At 37.4% G+C, this 12,059-nt stretch overlaps 2 protein-coding genes across 6 annotated transcripts in view; one reads left to right on the top strand and one right to left on the bottom strand.

Moving 5' to 3' along the window:
- The window catches only part of LOC139984128 (nicotinate phosphoribosyltransferase-like), a 99,435-nt gene that overhangs the window by 62,324 nt on the left and 25,052 nt on the right, over positions 1 to 12,059 (top strand). The gene's annotated exons all lie outside the window — the stretch shown is intronic.
- Positions 1 to 12,059, bottom strand: part of LOC139984139 (uncharacterized) — a 38,726-nt gene that overhangs the window by 6,579 nt on the left and 20,088 nt on the right. The window lies entirely within an intron of this gene.

Raw genomic sequence — 12,059 nt, 5'->3', positions numbered from 1 at the left:
TATGCAGGAGAAAGTTTCGGATATGTGGTACAAACTTCAAATTTTGCTAGTTTAGCATTCGCTTGATTCGACGAAGCGGTGATTGGCAGCGAAGTGACATAGAGTTCCAGAAATTATATAATAATAAACTAGACATATAGGACTATCACCCAAAATAAATTGGAACTTTGGCTAAATATTCCCCTTCTATAAAAAGGGGTTGTTTTTTTTTACCCCAACTACCCCCTTGTTTTTTTTTTTTACCCCAACTGACTATATTTCAATTTGACACAATTTCTTTTAGCATTGATTTTGTAACATGCCTGAAATTGACTCTTGTGCAATTTGCTTTAACCAATTGAGAGTTTTCATAAAGTATGTACATTAAATTCAACATATAGTGACCAATAGAGTAATTGATAGGGAACGCTCATATTTTCCCTCCAATTTATATGAATTATGCCTGACACACCTAGAGAATGTACATACCACATCGAATACTGCACCAGTCCTTGGATACAAGAAGGGGGGGGGGGGGTGGTTGTATTTACTTGACTTTCACACTTTATCCAAGTCAACTTACAATACAAACAAAGTTGCAATTGAGTCTAAGCTCTATGATCATATTTGAATAGCGCTATATCAAGCATTGTATTTATTTATAATTATATAAATTGAATGACTGGAGTCTGCAAGACAGGACACTGACAAAGTATATATATCCTAGACTAGTGTGAAACAAATTTGACCAATGAACCTAACTGTTTCAAACAAAACTTATCCAAAATCAAAGTTGGTATATAATGAAAACCGCGAGATAAAACAATTTTGTGCCTGTTCAACACTTTTGAGGTAAACAGTATTGCAAGACCATTCAAAACTTTTTCGGCAAAGGAGCAACCTTTCCTCTGCTATTTTATTTCCATGTGTACTGTGACTGTGAAACAAGCCAGAAGCCTCCAAAATGTTAGCAGCTTCCAGTTCATTGACCAATAAACAAGAAACAGACATAACAGTGGGCACACTGTCCTTTTTGTTACACCTATGACCTTGATGGGGGCTCTTATCAGGGAGTTGTTAATGGAACAACTCACTGGTATTATCAAGCTGTGCAATGCATACCTGAGAGATATCAATGGCATCTTACTGCATGTATACTCCACTGTTGAATCAGGGAGTTGTTGTTCCATAACAACTCCCTGGTTGAATGTACATGTGCTACATTTCTACACAGGTATTGTATGTACAGTACAGGTACCTGTAGTGTAGGGATGAACTACTGTATAAACAGTTGCAAGTCTGGGCTATTTCTTATATACACAAACAATAGCAATTGTTACCTTGTTGCTAGCATAGTGGTCAAGAACAGAACACAATGTACAGAAAAATATAATTACTAGACAATAAGTATTTTGAATAGGAATATTAAAAACACCCAATGAAGTATGATTTACCTTAGTTCAATACATTTGTCTATTTGGTTCCTGGGAAACGCCTTCCCAAAAGTGTGATAGAATCATTGGAACAGGACATCTACATGCTACCAAATAACAGTTACAGGCCACAAGACCGAAGGTCCGCGAGACCGAAGGTCTGCGAGACTGAAGGTTTGCGAGACTGAAATTAAAAGAGGTCCGCAAGACCGAAACCATCACTAGGCCCCAATATTACTACTGGTAATATTACGTTGATTAAGCGCGTAGTTAAAAAGAATTTACAGCCATTTCTTTTCATAGTGGATACCAGTGACTTGCGCAAGGGGGCTTGGGCGGTTGAAGGGGGGGAAGGACCCCCGCTCTCAAAAGTCTCGCCCCCTTTGCTTTCCCAAATGAAATTTTAGAATACAATATAACTAAAGCAATACCCTATTTTAAACAATATTGCCCCCCTTGTGAATCTCTTTGACCCCCTCTAATGAAAAAAGTCTACTTACGCCACTGCTCACCCCCCCCCCCCTTTCGTTGCCTATGGTTGTAAAGGTTTAGGTCTTCTAATTACCTTCTTCTCTTTTATCAAAAAGACAAATTTTGAAAATTTTCAGTTGAGTGAGGAACTAAATGCAATTTTTCTGAAAAATATTTTGTTCGAACAGTTGCTTCTTTTTTTTTTGGCTTTCTTTTTGTTGTTCTAGTATGTGCATGGAATCATGAAATGGTGTCATTTCAGGTTTTTGTCACTTGGCTCGGACCTTCAGTCTGGCCGGGCTATCAATGGACCATCATGTAGACCATCGATCTCACGGACCTTCTGTCTCGTGGAATTCCCCCCAAAAAACAAACTATATATACTTAAAAATTTAGAGTGCGATATCTGGCAGGTATAGAACATAGAAATTAAATTGCTGATTTTGGGCCTCCGTAAGTTATACAATAGAATTTGCAAAACATTGCAATGAGACTTTGAACAACACTCAGTTCACTGGTGATGATTTTGTGGTTGCAGTGTAACTGCTCTGTATGAAGCTATGTGTTATTTTCATGTCCGCATATATACAGTATAACTGTTATTGTGGCTTAATTAGGACACAATGATTGACAAATGAATTATAAATTACAATAATGTTACAATAATCAGCATGAGATTGTATTTGGTTCACTAGTGGCAAGCAAGCAAAATCTTTATGTTATACACAATGATAAATGTCTATTATAAAACTTATATAATTGTTCTCAAAATGCAAATCTTGGGCCCTTTGTCTATTTTCACATTTATACCAAATCCTGTGTTGGCCATTGGGCCTTTCCTGAGGTTGCTTCTGCAGCCCTGTTACATGAAAAAAAAATTGTTGGTATTTTTGGACACCCCAATGTCCAATTGGACCAACACCCTAAAATAGTTATCCTGCTCTGTTCACATAATCAAATTATGTGTTGACCATGGGCCCATAATGACTGTTCCATGGGAACCAGGAAAAAGTTGTAATGAATGCAAAAACTGTTCAACTACAAGATTGATTCTGGTTTCTTTTCATGACAAATCAAGTCTGGGCCAAGGGCCCTTGGATGTTTTTTGGGGGCTCTGGTAGAGGATACATTTTATTCATGGTTTTTTTTGAATACCCAATAACCATAAGGTCTAGCATCGCTAAAAGAACCACCCTGCTCTCTTTTACATGATTAAATAATCTGTGGCCCACAGCACATTTCTGTGGTTGCTGCCTGGGTCTATTAAAAATAGTATACAGTTGCTGTAATTGGTGGTCCAAAGGGTCCTGTACCAATAAAAGAGAACTGCTATCTTTGTGAGTCATGTGAGGGCCACATGAACTTTTTTGGCTGCTGCCTGTATAGGCCCTGGTACAAAAGTTCCTGTGATTGATATTTACGTACCACAATGTCTTATGGATGTACTGCAAAAAAGGATTCTCCTTGTACATTTGGGCCCCAATTTGATGACCCCTAGATGACATACACAGGGCATGACATAGCGGGAACGTATGATCTGAAATCCTGGTCATACAGGGATATATACTCTGCCAATCAAACTCCTTGACTCTTTTCACATGATTAAATATTCCGGGTTCCTGGTCCAGTTGACATCACATTAATGCAGACTGGGTTGAAACAGGGAGTTTCTACAGAGCAACTCCCTGGTTTAAAGAACAGGCAGGCCAAGTGCAGTGCAATAAAGCTAAGCCCACTAAAAGAAGTCAATCATCAGTCATATTTAACAGCACTCATTTGTTGGCTTTGTAAACAGGAAATCATTAAGACCATGAAAATCTCATCTTTTCTTGAATGCTGAAATGTTATTGGCATCCAAGTGTATTTTCAGTGGACAAGATATCCATGTGAATCATTAGCTTTTATCTCCCTAAGGCCTGAACAAGCTGTAAATGGGACTAATTTCCATTAAAACTGTAGAAAATGCAAGAAATAGGCAAACATTTGTCGATTCTTACAAAGTAATTTTCAGCTGTTTAGTCATCAGTGAAAATCCATCACCAAGGTCAGGCTCCAGCTGTACCTAGGCCTAAATACAACCCTGCCTAGGAGTAACTTGGCCAGCTGTACATCAGAACAAAAACAATTGATTAACTTCCAGTGTTTATACAGTAGTAAACACAGGTTCAAATATTGTGGAATTTTTGCTATTTGCTAAGTGGCTCATTTGAAAAGTTCATGAATTTATTTACAAGCAAATAACAAGGATACCAGTTGGATTTCTATCCTTGCTTCAGTCTGTGTTTATTTGTCATCACATTGATTGCACTTGCATATCAGTTACTAGGGATATGGCATGTATTTATCATATAGGCCTATTTATTTTCAAGATATCAAGAAACACAACACAAGAGAGTAGACTGATGTAAATTTTCTAATTTCTTGCATAGAAGGACTGTGTTAGGTCATTAATATACCCTGAAGGTCTTTTAAAAAGAAGCCTGTCACTGTATCTTCACTTTTCCCCATGCATAAATAATTCAAAGAAAGGAAAAGGTTTCTATTTCAAGATAGTAGGTTTTCTGGGCAGAGAGAAAGAAGAAAACTTGAACAACTGCATTTGTAAACAAACACTTGTCATTGTAGTGCCTGATGAATGTCAACCTTAGTTGATGATTTTCAATGGAGGGGTCTTTGTTACTGAAAGTCCTTTTAAAGTTATTTCTGTCACAAAGAAACAAGTTCATCGTTTGGGCCTTTAACGTAGACCAAAGCTAAACTATATTGTGTAATGCTTAAATACTGTACTCTAGGAATAATGATTACTAAAACCAGATGTCAGAACCAAGCTGTAAATCACGAGTCAAGCCTTTTTCGGACATGACAGAGAATACAAAGGGTCCTGGACACTGATTGGTCAAAAGAAACAACATGTTAACATTACATCGCCTAGTTAGCGAAATTTGACGAACACATATGGAACATTCAAAGGACTAATGGAGGATTAATCTATTAGGTCTAGTCTATCAATTCAATTGCAACACCTTCCGGTCTATTTAAAACTGCTTTGTCAATGTCTTGGCCCTGGTTTATTATGATTCAAAACACGTAATATGCCATACGCTGCTATAGTATATAATGCCATGCTACAATACTAATGTTACGAGTGCCTATGTTGCAAGAGCTGAAGTAGTACAGAGAACACTGAGTCGTTGCGGATAAACATGATTAACATTTGTTGCTTGCAACTTTTTGGCAAGATGATTTTAACTCAAATGCGTTCAATGTTACCTGTCTTGTTCAAGTCGAGAATAAAAGTCGAGAATTTAACGTATTGTTTAGAAGAAGTATGCTACTCAAGGAGAGATATTTTTTTAACGTGTGCAGAATTCATTGTTTCCCGCCAAAATTCTTTGCAAATCTATGCCTGGATTATTTCCTACTTAGCCAACCTGTAAATTTGAGATTGCTGTGAAGATTGTATGTTCAGCTGGCATTCACTAGCCAGCCATGTACATTATATGATGGAGCGAGCTGGTAGTCCCAATATTGTAGCACGCACTACAATTACTATGAGAGTCCTCCTTGCTTCCCTATTGCAATGATTCTAAGTATATTTCCTCTCACATTCAAAATGAGAAAACTGAGTGGTGGTTGCAAATTGTTTTGCCATGCACTTATTCATGGGATAACCTCTATATTTCCATTTGTCATGTCATTAATTCCTTTGCAGTGGGAGGCTTCTGGACCACAGGCTTACTTGCAAGTAAACAGAAGGGTCACTGTGAAGTGATGTGTTATCACCAGTATCCATTTAATGTGATGAGAATATACCTTGCCATGAATCATGATATTGTCACATGTGACTAGTATCAGTGGTAAAGCAGGGAGTTGGATAAAGAGTATACTGGTACTCTACCATTACATATCAGGTCTAAAGACCAGAACTAATCAATTTTAGGAACTGATTTTTGGTTTTATTAGATTATTTTCTTGTTAGATTATATTCACCTTTGTTGTCCTTAAATTGCCAACAAGGAAGTATCTTTTTGCATTGACCTTGTTGACCTGCCCCCACCCAAAGAGAACAAACAAAGAAACAAGAAAATCAAAGCAGATGTTGAATTTGTTGTTGAAGTGCCCAATGCTATCTGCTGTGCAATCACATTTGTTGTCATGCAGACTACATTTAGTGTGTTCATATTGAAGCTATGTACGGTAATCATGCTACGAAAGCATGCAACTAACCTTAATTTGATCTTACCGATATGACATGTACACTAAGGTTATCTAGTGTATACATTGCAAAAGTACTACAGGTAGGGAGTAAGGTTGGGGGGGGGGTGTCAAAAGGTCTGAGCAAAATAAAATATGACAGAGACAGAAATTCAGCCATTGTACTATGTTCAAACAAACGGTCAGGAACGGGGCAGGAATCTTTCCCCAATTAAATGGCTGAATCCTACAATATACATAGTCTATCAACATGCACATGAGGAGGTTACTTGTACATAAAACAACCATCAACACAATCTACATGTACTGTATAAATTCATGAGAATTTTGTTGACACAATCAAAGGTCTGTGAATCTACACAATTAATCACATACTGTATGGCTGTAATTGTTTGAGAACTTTGTCCACACAAATGACACAAATCAGACATGTGAATATAATTGAGATCAGGAAAATTTAACACAGTATCTTGAGTGAAAATAGAGTGACTTGCTCCATTAGTTTTCTTTATTCTTTACTGATTTACTAAGTTATAAAGTAGCATTAACAGTGAGAATTGTTGAGTCAATGTTTCATGTACATTTCATGTACTATTTTATTCTTTATTAAAAAACCTTTATTACATTACCAGTAAGTGTGCACCTAACATTTGCCACACAAATCCAAACCCATGTACAATATTGTGTAGTGAGAACAGTATTGTGGAGTTCATATGGTTTGATTTTACTTGTAATTTACATTTGATTGCAAAAGTTTTTGATAATAATTGACTGCAGGGACTGGATTAAGGAACTTTTAAGTCTTGGCTACCCTTGAGAAACAATTTCCAGATTTGCAGTATCTAACACAAAAATGACATCCTAATAGGATTATGATCTAAACTAATACGGCAGATGTTTAGCCAGAAGTTTGGCAAACCTGAAACGAAACAAACATTGGAGGGATGTGATACAGGCCTAGGTCTTATAGCCTACAGTAGTTCTCACCTCTTCAACCAAATCAAACTCTCAATGGGCCGAGACAAAAATAAGTGCACTTCGCTACCAAATGAATCTTTAGACATGAGCAAAACTTTTTACAAGATTGTAGTGTGTAGATTCACGATTGCAGGGTTTCGCTAGTCGCACCTTAACTGAAACGCGTTGGCTTTTCTCCTGGGGAGGATGTACGCTCAGAGATCGGCATGATTTGAAAGTTCAGATCGTATTTAAACTTCTCAAACCGACCTTTTTTTGATGAAAATTGCACCAAATAGGAAAATTCAACCACTAAATACAGTAAGGTATAAGTAATCCAGCGAAGAAAATATTACAATATTAAAACAATCATCAAAGGTAAAACTCATTTGCGTGCATGGCTAAGGTGAATCACGCTACTTGAAAGGGAAATATTTATGTACAGTAATTAATATACAAGCCAAGGGCATGGGAACCGGGGAGCCCCCCCCAGTGAAAAATGTGGAGGGGTGGAAGCATCATTCCGCCCCCCCCCCCGGTTCCCAAATCAGAAAACCCCTTTTTGGTTCCTTGCTAAAAGCAAAGGAACCTATGTATTCAGGTTGGCGTGTGTGTGTGTGTGTGTGTGTGTGTGTGTGTGTGTGTGTGTGTGTGACGCTTAAGCTTGTATGCACGATAACTCAACAAGGGATTGACTGATCAGGATCAAACTTGGTGGGTGGGTGGCCCATAGTGAGTAGATGAACCCTATTGTTTTTGGTGCCCACAAAGGTCAGCAAAGGTTAGTTATGGTCCAAAAACCCAAAATACTAAAACTGCAATAACTCCCAGTGCCAATGTGTGACAAGGTTGATATTTTGGGACAAGTTGTGAACTGGTTAGGGCAATATTTTAAAACTTAACGGTCATGTGATCTGAGGTCACCAAAGGTCAATTAATGTTAAAAAACTAGTATTTTTGCGATAACTTGAGAACGAATTGTCCGTTAGGGTTGGGAGTTGCTTCAGTGTAATCCAATTGTCGACCCACATCTGGGTGACCCTTGACCTCAATTTGACCTTTGGTGACCTTTTCATGTTTTGGGGATTTTTACAGTTTCGATGCTATTTTCAGATGTCAAAGGTACCTTCCGATCATAAATATGGATAGGTTGACCCCCGTGTGACCTTTGTGTGCGAACTTATATGGGGTCAAAGTTTTCGGTCAGAGTTAGGATGGCTGTACAGACTTATCGTGTTGATTTTTGGAATCAGCAGATCAAACTACATTTGAAACCAAGGTCAAAAGGTCAAAGGTCACATTAGAAAAAATGTGCTTAGTTTGGGAGAAAACGGGCGAAAAAGAAAATGTTTGGTTTTGATGCTAGATTTGGATATCAAAGGTACCTTCCGATCAAAAGTGTCAATGGGTTGACACCCGGGTGACCTTTGTGTGTAAAGTTATACAAGGTCAAAGTTAATTTTCAGACATTTAATGCAATAACTCCCAGGGCCAAGGTGTAACAAGGTTGATATTTTGGGACAAGTTGCAAATGGTATAGAGGAATATTTTCAAACTTAACGGTCATGTGATCCGAGGTCATCAAAGGTCAATTAATGTTAAAAAACTAGTATTTTCGGTGAGAAAATGGGCAAAGAAAAAAATGTTTGAATTCTTACAGTTTTGATGCTATATTCATGTCTCACCAATCAAAAATGTCAATAGGTTTACCCCAGGTGACCTTTGTGTGTGAAGTTTTATGAGGTCAAAGTAAATTTTCAGACATTTAGTGCGATAATTCCCAGTTCCAAGGTGTGACACGGTTGATATTTTGGGACAAGTTGCAAATGGTATAGGGGAATATTTTCAAACATAACGGTCATGTGATCCGAGGTCACCAAAGGTCAATTAATGATAAAAAACTAGTATTTTTGCGATAACTTGAGAACGAATTGTCCGTTAGGGTTGGGAGTTGCTTCAATTTAATCCAGTTGTCGACCCACATCTGGGTGACCCTTGACCTCAATTTGACCTCTGGTGACCTTTTCATGTTTTGGGGATTTTTACAGTTTCGATGCTATTTTCAGATGTCAAAGGTACCTTCTGATCATAAATGTCAATGGGTTGACCCCCGTGTGACCTTCGTGTGCGGAGTTATACGAGGTCAAAGTTAATTTTCAGACATTTAATGCAATAACTCTCAGTTCCAAGGTGTGACATGGTTGATATTTTGGGACAAGTTGCAAATGGTATAGGGGAATATTTTCAAACTTAACGGTCATGTGATCCGAGGTCACCAAAGGTCAATTAATGATAAAAAACTAGTATTTTGGCGATAACTTGAGAACGAATTGTCCGTTAGGGTTGGGAGTTGCTTCAATTTAATCCAATTGTCGACCCACATCTGGGTGACCCTTGACCTCAATTTGACCTCTGGTGACCGTTTCATGTTTTGGGGATTTTTACAGTTTCGATGCTATTTTCAGATGTCAAAGGTGCCTTCTGATCATAAATGTCAATAGGTTGACCCCAATGTGACCTTCGTGTGCGAAGTTATACGAGTTCAAAGTTAAATAATATTAATGAGGTCACAGGTCAAACGTGAAAAACTCCCAAGTTGCAATAACTTAGCTACTATTTATTGGAATTTCGTCAAACTTGGTATGATGATATTGGTAGATAGTCTCCACACACTGATGTGTGTTGCAATTGATATCATGCATGTTTATAAGGGGGGGGGGCTAGCATTATTTTGTTATGAAAAGTTTGTATGCACAATAACTCAACAAGGGAATGACCAATCATTACCATACTTGGTGAGTGGGTGGCCCATAGTAAGTAGATTATTCCTGTTGATGTTGGTGCTCATTTCATGAATATTAATGAAATCATGGGGTCAAACGTGAAATACTCCAAATTGCAATTACTTGGCTACTATTACTAGTCAGAATTTCGTCAAACTTGGTATGATGATAATGGTAGATAGTCTTCACACACTGATGTGTGTTGCAATTGATATCAGGGCTTAGCATTACTTTGGCAACAAAAGTTTGTGAGCATAAATTACTGTTGTTGTATTAGGGCTTTGTTAGAAATTTCCCTATGAATGGAACTAATGAACAGCAGCAAGGAACCATGAAATGTTTTCATTCTGGTTCATTTCCAAATGAGAAAAAAATCTCATTTGGAGCACCAATTGTATCTAAGGCCAGGTGAAAATGCAAAATTATACACAAAATGGAGTGGGTGGGTTGAAGTGTGCTGTATATTGTACCAAATTGCATCTGAGGCCACCTGAAAATGCAAAAAAAAAATCCAAAGCGGAGGGGACACCCCCTTCCTCCCCCAGGCCGGCCATCAGTCTTCAGCCCCCCACCAAAAAGTACCTTCCTATGCCACTGATACAAGCTAATGTTCAAAGCTAATAACCTTGAAAGGTGCAGAGACGACCAGTGACCAAAAGTGAACATCAGTGTTACTAGAGGGCCGATTTTCACATGTGGGCCGAGCCCACAAAGTTTGGAGACCCATAACTTGAAAAGTAAAGGTCCAATATTGATGGAAAAAGTGTCACTTTAAAGCTAATGCAATGGGATTTAACAATTCACTGTCAGATATAAGGTAGACTACATTAATCAATAATTGAACATTTGACCTTTACTTTGACTTTGGAAATTACCTTGTGAAACCATTTCGTATTCTTCATAATTCTGAATTTTTTGATAACCTACCTATAATTTCAAAGAAAAGTTTGGTTGCATTTTTTGAAGTTTTGAAACTTTGTATCTCTGTAACAGGCACCTGAAAATAGTCATCTCAGCAATTCTATAAGTTATCATGCAATTTACACTGAGTAACACAATTAAGATGCAGGAAAAGTGACACACCAAAATATTTGCATAATTTGTAATACAAGACAGCATTCAACTGTGATATCTCTCTCTAAGCATTACAATGTGTAAATTATAACTGTAAATACTGTGCTACTCCAGGCAAGAATGTTAATTCAGAATCCATTTTTCTATTGACATATATGGATGCTATATGATATCATACGGGCCTATAAATTTACAAACAAATCTTTCGTTGGCGCCAAAATCAAGTTGATCAGTTTCTACGTTGTTTCTTCGTATATATAATTAAGATATATGTCGTAGAATTTACCTACAACATTTATTTTGTGATAAATGATCTATTTAATGATAGTGTAAATTTATTCCCAGACAGGTGTGACAACTGCATTCAGTGTAAATATACCTTGAATTTCAGGATAAACTAGAACAAAACAGGCCAAATGCCATACATGTCTAGTAGATATCCGTAAATCTCAAATAATTTTGGCCCTTATCTTGTTATTTCTAAGCCAAATCCCTTCAAAGATGTATGTGTGAGAGTCAACTAATGTTTGTGTCACCTGCAGTGTTAGATTGACTAGAACAAAATTGAAAGTGCATGCTTATGTATAGGGCTATATCCAGGAACATAAAATCTGGTGAGTTTTTTGGTCTATGCTTAGGATACTGTACATGCAACAAGAGTCCATCAAAACTATATTTTGGATGAGAAACAAAATGTGCATTGATGACATTACTTGAAGTAACCATTTCACTCAATAAATAGGATATTATTACAAGGTCTTTGATATATTTATGATGATCAATGTGTATACCTGAGGTGTGCTAGTTTTTTCTATCGAATTTCAGGAAAAAGTTTGAAAATTGTTGTTTAAACACTTATTTTCAATAGGAGACACATATTCCTGCTCATGTATAGCAAGTAATTCTGTTTGCCACATCAAATTTCCACATACTAGGGCTCCAACATAAAAGAAGTACCCCAACACACTGTACTGTATAATCACATAGATTCAGGCCACTCTTTTATTCTGCTCATCTTCATTGACATAAACTATCGACACAATAGGGTATACATGTTTCCTGTTTATCTGGTCTTGGGGTAGTGTTCAGGTTCAGCTGAAGAGAATCACTACTCTAGCTTTTTCACACTGGTGCTTATTTGTTGGCT

This window comes from Apostichopus japonicus, chromosome 17, assembly GCF_037975245.1.
Source record: "Apostichopus japonicus isolate 1M-3 chromosome 17, ASM3797524v1, whole genome shotgun sequence".
Classification (NCBI taxonomy): domain Eukaryota; kingdom Metazoa; phylum Echinodermata; class Holothuroidea; order Aspidochirotida; family Stichopodidae; genus Apostichopus; species Apostichopus japonicus.
This window is presented reverse-complemented; position numbering and strand designations above follow the sequence as displayed.